The following is an 8140-nucleotide window of genomic DNA, read 5'->3' as shown; positions in this document are numbered from 1 at the left end:
GAAAGCATCTAATATATATAGTCTCTCATATATTCTTAGACGCTTGGTTGCGTGTATTCTAGAGCCCTCCGAGGTTCTCAAGCGAGAATTTTTGCGAAATGTAAGAAAACATCTTGCTAGTGGAAAATTCTCCAAAACCCTTAGATAGACCTAAAATATGGGATTTAAGACTTTGTTTGAATGGAGCCCATAATGTTGGCTATCATGTTGTAACCGAATCTGCCTTGAGGCTTGTTGATGATTCGACTAGTAACAAACTTTTTTGTCATTAATGGTGTGCAATGTGTGGCGATATTTCAAACTACATCTTTAATCGTATTTTCAGTTACGTCTTTAAAGTTCTTCAATTTAAGGTTTTAAAGTATTTCAAGTTGGATCGTGAAATCCTCTAAATCATCTTTGTTTTCTAAGTGTTAAGACCTGTCTCATTAAAGTTTATTATTTTGCATTTCAGGTATGCTAGATATTGCTCCTAACCAGAATGCACCGTAGCCTAATGATCCTTAGCTCAATCATGCATTGGCTCAACAAATTTACAAAGAGGAAGAGATTCGGGTGGCTCAAGGAGATCTCAACGCTTTGGTTGTGTCCTAAGAAGACAAATCAAAACTTCAAGGGGAGCCACTAAACTACAAACAATGCAGACAACTATGCCCTAATCACTTTGTGTGCAATATATTATTTTGAGTCAGTGAAAATGCTAAGGCTTTTGCTCCCTTGAAGGTTTCAGATTTACAACACACTGTCCTCGCAAGAAATATCCTTTCAAGATTAATCCAAATGTACAGATTGCCAACAAATAATAATCAAGTGGCAATTTCTTTGTGCAACAATACTATTGTTCTTATGTATTGCAGCTCAAAGTAGATTAGAATGATCGTCCCACTATAGGAGGTGCTGGCAAAGGACGCCCAGTGCCGAGAAGATTCATGCACGGGAAGCCAATCAAGAAGATCCTCCTCGCAAGAGAGATTACACATATTTGCCCAAAGAAACCGCATTATTGGGCAGCTTGCAACCCAAGGTGTGGATTTGGCAAGTCAAGGGGAGACCCCAACCATGTTGCACGCTCGTATAGCAGAGCTAGAAAGAAAGTTGGCATGGTACGAGGCAAGGTATGGGCTTGTTGATGAAGAAGAGATAGGCAATGTTGGTCCAAGTGATTCATTTGGCAATTCAAAATTTTGTGTATCTGATATCTTTGGAGAACAATCCTATGATTTAAATTAAATATCCCAAACAATACTAAGCTCTATTTGTATTTTAAATCTCAAGATTTGTAACTAAAACCTCTTTTTGGTATGTAAATCTCTATTTGTTGGAACAAATGGACATCATCATTCCATTCCATTCCATTTCATCATCATCATCATCATGGCTTTCTCTTTTCCTGCATAAGATGTACAATCTTATAACTTGCAAGAGGATTTATGCATGTACCAGTACACCCGTCCAAAGATAGAGGCTTCTTTGTCCACTAATCGTATTAAATGAGTGAAGGGTTCTGTGACATTAACAATTTTGTATACATTTGTCCACCAAAAAATTAGGAGAGTTTACAAGCTGATAGCATTTCGAAGCAGCAGGTTCATACTTGGGATATTTATCAAGCCAAATGTCCCATCTTCTATCTACCACTATTTCAACAAGGGCGGCTTTAACCTGCTGCAGTGTAGAGAGAACGTAATATGCTATCGCAAAACGGGTCACACAAAAAATTCGTAAATTTTTGGTTGGGGACTTTGTTCTAAACAAAGCGTAAGAAAATGAATGCTCTCTTATAAACTTCACCAAGTGGTTTGCATCCAGAAGGGTTTGCTTAATAGAAGGAAATTTCCCAACGTCCTATAAGAGAAAATTCAAAGTGTGAGCAGCACATGGAACCCATGTAATCTCTGGATATTTTTCTTTAATTCCTTTTCTAGCTGCTTTGTAGTTAGATGCAGTATTTGTGGCAATCACATTTTTAGATCCCCCTGCTCTTCTGATCGAACGCTCATATACACTAGCAAGATATCCACTAGTTTTCTCTTTCAGGGATGTATCGATCGCTTCAAGAAAGGTGAAACCTCTTGGAAAAATCAACATCACATTAATCAATGGTTTCTTTTGACAATTTGTCCAACCATCTAGAGAAATTGTGCATCCATATTGTGGCACATAATCAAGAGTTGTGCACTCTAAAATATTCTTTGATGTAGTTTCAACTTTATCTAAATATTATGTACGCATCTTATTATAATCAGGTACCACAAAACCCTTCTTCGCTGTACTCATTAAAGCATCTTTGAAGATAGAAGTTCAACCAACCATTGTTTCCCATAGACCTGATGCAAAGTAGGATCACTTGGTGCAGGTTCTCCCTCCAGTCCATGCTTCACTTTGGTTTATGTTAGCAGAGCTTTTGATAGGATTATAGCTACAATCCCCAGCAAAGGATGAATGACACCTTCCTTGACCTGAAGCAGGGGTCGAGGGAGGGTTTCGATCATTCTCGAGTGTCATCTTAATGTCCCTAGCCATAGATGGAGCCATCATTTTGGGACCTCCCATTTTTTTGCCCTCAAGATGTGCTCTCTTTGCCTTGAGCACCCACTCGAGAAATTCTTCTTCAATACCTCTCGGGGGGTATTTGCAAGCATTTTGAACACATGTCCTTATATCCTATGAGCATTTCCGCTAAAATTATGGTCGTAGGTCTTACACCTCAACTTTGATGTAGTCTTTCCACTGATCAATTCATCTACGTAGTTCCACTCGTATCCTTTCATCATCTTCTTAAGATTTGTAAACTCAAACATAACTGATTACTAAATATACATTTAAAATTAAACTCTAATATCATTTACATTACTTTATTCTTCAATGTTTTCAACCTCTTTAAATTATAAATACCAAAAATAATTTTTTTTCAAGTGTAAGCTTTCACTTTACACCCAAATCATGATAAATAAATCGCTTAATCTATCTCAATAACTTCCAAGTGTGAGTAAACTTTACACAAAGCAAGATATCTTTAAAAAATCTATCTAAATTACCTCCAAGTGTGAGTGTAACTCTACACATGGAAAACAATCAAAATTCACTACTCTAAATCTCTTCCAGGTGTGAGATTACCCCTACACAAAGAGAAAGATTTTTATCTAATCTACCTAAATTGTCTGTAGTGTGAGTATTACTCTACACATGACAGACAATCATTAAATAAATCTAACCTAAGTTACTTCCAGATGTGAACATAGTTCAACACACAATAAGTAACTCTTAACTTTAACTATCTATTTAAAGTTACTTCTAAGTGTCAACATAGTTCAACAGAAAGCAAATAACTGCTAACTTTAACTATCTTAAATCACCTCCAAGGGTGATTTTTCTCTACACAAGGCAAGTAATCATTAACTACTTTACTTAATTTACCTCCCAGTGTAAGATATACTTCACATAGAGTAGATAAAGACTCAAAACTCCAAAGCCTAAAAAAATCTTTTTATCCAAAGCTCTAAATTTTTACTAAAAAACTTATATGGCTAAATTTAAATTGGCTTTTTTATATTTTTTCTTGACGTTTAAAGCTCACCTTTAGATGAGATAAGGGAAGAGAGATCAATAGAATGAGGAAAACAGTCCGTTTTCACGGTATATAAAGAGCGTGATATTATTTTGATCGAAATAATATTTTGATCAAAATTCTAAGAAATTATACGATACGGTGGTTTTGCTGATGTGGCACCGTACGTATACTACAGCCGAATAAAGATAAGTGTCATAAATACGTCTATTTAAAGCGTATTATACGTACATCGTATAACGTACAATGCAACTTAGCTGATGAGTATAGCCATGACCTACAAGAGTCTTTTCAAAAGGATAAGGAGGCTATATCCATCTTTCAATAAAGGCAAAAAGTTGTTGCTGACAAGCACAGAAGGGCCTTAACGTTCAAAGAAAATGATTGGGTCTTACTTAAGTTTCCCAAGGCTCGGTTGAGGCAAGCAACGGGCAAAAGTCCTATGGGCCATCATAAGTATTATGCTAAATTAGCAAAAATATACTATTGTCCTTTTCCAATCTTGAAGCCAATTAATGACATGGCTTATCAACTCAAGTTGCTCAATCATTGTCTCATACACAATGCTTTTCATGTGAGCATACTTAAGCCCTACAATGGAGAGCCACCAAGGGAACCAATTATTGAAGACCCTCTAGAAATCAAAGAGCAAGAAAAGGTACTACATCTGGAAGCTATCCTTTGGCATGAAGACAAGGTACTACGGCATGGTAAGATTATCCGATGGTATCTTATTAAGTTCAAAAATTATCATTTTGAAGATGCTAGATGGATGCAAGGAATACAACTTAAGGGTAGTATGAACCTTGTCAATGCTTACAATGCTGCACTAGAGTAAGCAAATGTAAATTCTTTCTAAATGAACAATGTTTTTGTCTTATAAGACTAATCCTTCTTTGTGCACAAATTTAAATAGTATGCATGCTTAGAATCATGTTTGTGATGACGACGTCACTCAAGCACCAAGTAGAATTTGTCAGTCTACTTTGGGAGTATGATATGGACTAAAGAGCAGACATGCTTGCGGCAGCTATGTCTCCCAAGCACCAAATGGACTAGTCATCCATTTTGGAATGATGTCGTAGGGTGAAAAGGGATCCTCTACCCGCTAAGAAACGTAGACTAATGACTAAGACTTTATCTCTTCTACCTCATAGTCAAGGACGATTATGATTTCAAGAGAGAGGTAATATTATGAAATCTAATGTGTAACCAATCCAAATGTTTTTCTCATATTAAATTGATCATTTAATGTGGGAGAATAAATGGGAACAGGGTTAGAATATAGACATGTGATTATGGATCTCTCTCAACACGGGGCCAAGGTTAAATGGCTCCAAATGAGAGATGATATGCTAAAGAGCAATGCTACCTAATGGATCTTAAAGACCTTAGGGTTAGCTTCATTAAAGATCTCCAAAAGTTAGTGTTAAAAAGTCCTTTGACCTTAGGCAAGCTAGGGCTTACCTTGAGGTGAGAACCCTACCCAAGCATGAGATGCTTGTCGGCTTGCTAACTAAAGTGCTTAAAGTATTTGTGGGAACCTTGCCCACAGCTTGAGGTGATTTTAATGCTTAAAATGACTAAGGTTCTTAAAGTGTTCAATTAAAAAATAAACTCTCAAGAGGCATAAACGATTTTCATGCTTAATTAACTAAGTGCTTGAAGTGTTCAATTCAAACCAAATGACTTAAGAAGCATAAAAGACACATATCAAAATCCTCCACATTTGGTCCTCATGATGTGCTCGAATCCTATTGTATAGGCTTTAAAGGGGTCCAATGAGAATTTAGATACATAAAAATATTTACAACAACAATTGGTCCAAGGAGAAGGGAGTTTACAAAGATAAAAACAAACTCTCTCATGAAGAGCTTGAAGCTTTTCGCAAGGACCATAATTGTGTTAAGTGTGGGGAGCAAGGACATGGCTATCGTTCTTGCTCGAAGAGAAATGACCACAGTGAGACTCCTAGAGCTTCCACCATCAAAGCTCCAAAAGAGGATGCTCATTGCAAAGGATCACCTCTCTCCAGCATGAGGATGCTATCCTAGGGGCACCATGGTTCAAGGCATGGCTGCCAACATGAAGTTCCCTAAAAGGAGAATCTTCTTCACCTACAAGGTAAAGAGCATGTATATAGATACTAACGAGTCTGGTCGTACTATACCACTTGTAAATTCACCAGCTTTTGATAAGTCAATGAAAAGCTCAATCTCTGCGTACATGACTTTTGTCAAAGAATCCACTAATGACGCTAATTATTTATCAAATGAAAATGGTAGGAATCAAGAAGAGTTAGACTTGTCTACTTTTCTAAATGGATTCCATGTTGTTTTTATCGATGATATCTCTATGGATTTACCTCCAAAACGAGGAGATGATGACCATAAAATTGAGCTCCTACCAGGAAATTCACCACCTAGCAAGCCTCCTTATCGAGTTTCCTGAGCTCAACAAGAGGAGATCATGAGGCAAGTACAAGAATTGGTAGACAAAGGGATGGTGAGGCCTAGCTCCTCTCCCTTTTGTTCTTCAGTCCTTTAAGTGCAAAAGATGGTACATACCGTATGTGTGTGGACTATCGAGCACTAAAACATATCACTATCAAAAATAGATTTCCCTTGCCTCGGGTAGAAGATCTATTTGACAAGCTACAAGGATCTACCTACTTTAGTAGGATTAACCTTAATAGTGGATATCATCAAATAAGGAGAGTGGATGAAGGTATCCTAAAGACCACGTTTCATACAACGTTTGGTCTTTATGAATATCTAGTCATGCCTTTTGGCTTGACCAATGAACCAGCCACATTCAATTGTTTGATGGAGAAAATATTTAGACCCTACTGCAATTTCACTAGAGTGTTCTTTGATGATATCATCATCTACTCCAAGTCCTTGCAGGAACACAAGAAACATCTTCAAGTGATTTTTCAAGCATTGACGGAGAACAAACTTTTTCCTTCAAGAGATTCAATACTTAGGTCATATTATCTCTCAAGATGGTATCCGTATGGATCCATCAAAGTTAGAGGTAATAAAAGCATGGCCTAATCCAAGGAATCTACATGAGCTAAGAAGCTTTATTGGTATGTGTGTATACTATAGACGCTTCATAGCAAAATTTTGTCAAATAGCAGGACCATTACATGACTTAACAAAGAAGAACGTTAAGTATTCATGGACTACTAAGGAGCAAAAATCTTTTGACAGGCTCAAAGAGAAGCTTACCTCTCAACCAGTCCTCATGCTTCCGGATCTCTCAAAGCCATTTGAGGTCAATGTGTTGCTTGTGGTGATTGGCTTGGAGTAGTCTTTCTTCAAGAAGGGCATGTGATAGCATATGAGAGCAGAAGGCTCAATACGGATGAATAGGTCTTGGGCATTTATGAGAAAGAGCTTTTGGCTGTTCTACATGCCCTAGACACATGGAAGCACTATTTATTGGGGACTCCATTCATTATACGAACAGACCACCAAAGTCTCAAATACTTCATGACGCAAACCAAGCTTTTTGACAAACAAATGAGGTGGGAAAATTTTCTTTTGCAATTTTATTTTCATATTGCTCACATTGCTGGTAAGCACAATCAAGTGGCCAATGCACTTTCATGATGATCAAAAGTTAATGCGGTGTCTACAGCAACTCACAATGATCTATCTTCTATGATAGATGAGTATGCTACTGACCCTGACTTTAAAGATGTAATGTCAGCCCTTGCTTTGGGGAAGAAAGAGGAACCATTCACCTTGCACGATGGTTATCTTCTCCATGGCAATAGGCTATGTGTTACCCACTCCCTTCGTGAGAAGGTCATGTATGAATCCCATGCTCCTCCCTATGCGTGGCATAGAGGCATTCAATTTACTCTTTGAGGAGTAGAGACGTACTTCTATTGGCCTACCATGAAAGTGGACATACAAGAGTATGTTTCAAAATGTGTGGTATGCCAAAACACTAAGTATGATAGAGGGAAGAAACCTGGATTACTCCAACCATTTCCAATCCCTAATTTACCATGGTAGAGTATATCCATGGATTTTATCTTTGGATTACCGAAGTCTATCCATGGAAATATGGAAATATGGACAATAGTCAACATCTTTAGCAAGCAAGCACACTTTATTCCTATCAAAATGACTATTAAGGCACACCAAATGGCAACTATCTTCATATCTCAGATTTTCAAACACCATGGATTACCAACATCCATCGTGTCAGATAGAGATCCTAGAATGACCAATAATTTTTGGAAAGGTCTCTTTGAAAATCTAGGTACACGAGATAGCCAATTTTACAATACTCAATCTACTAAATACTTATGTTAAAGAAGTAGATCAACACTCACAATGGGACAAGTACTTACCCCTTGTAGAGTATTTGTACAATAATATTGTCCATACTAATACATGAAAAACACCTTTTGAGATCATAGATGGAAGACCTAAAAGTCCCTTGCTACTTAAAGTACATGAGAAGATCTTCGATGTTGACGAGTATAGCTGTGACCTACAAGAGTCTTTTCAAAAGGTTAAGGAGGCTATATCCATCTCTCAACAAAGGCAAAAA

This window comes from Adiantum capillus-veneris, chromosome 26, assembly GCF_014529385.1.
Source record: "Adiantum capillus-veneris isolate H3 chromosome 26, ASM1452938v2, whole genome shotgun sequence".
NCBI lineage: Eukaryota > Viridiplantae > Streptophyta > Polypodiopsida > Polypodiales > Pteridaceae > Adiantum > Adiantum capillus-veneris.
This window is presented reverse-complemented; position numbering follows the sequence as displayed.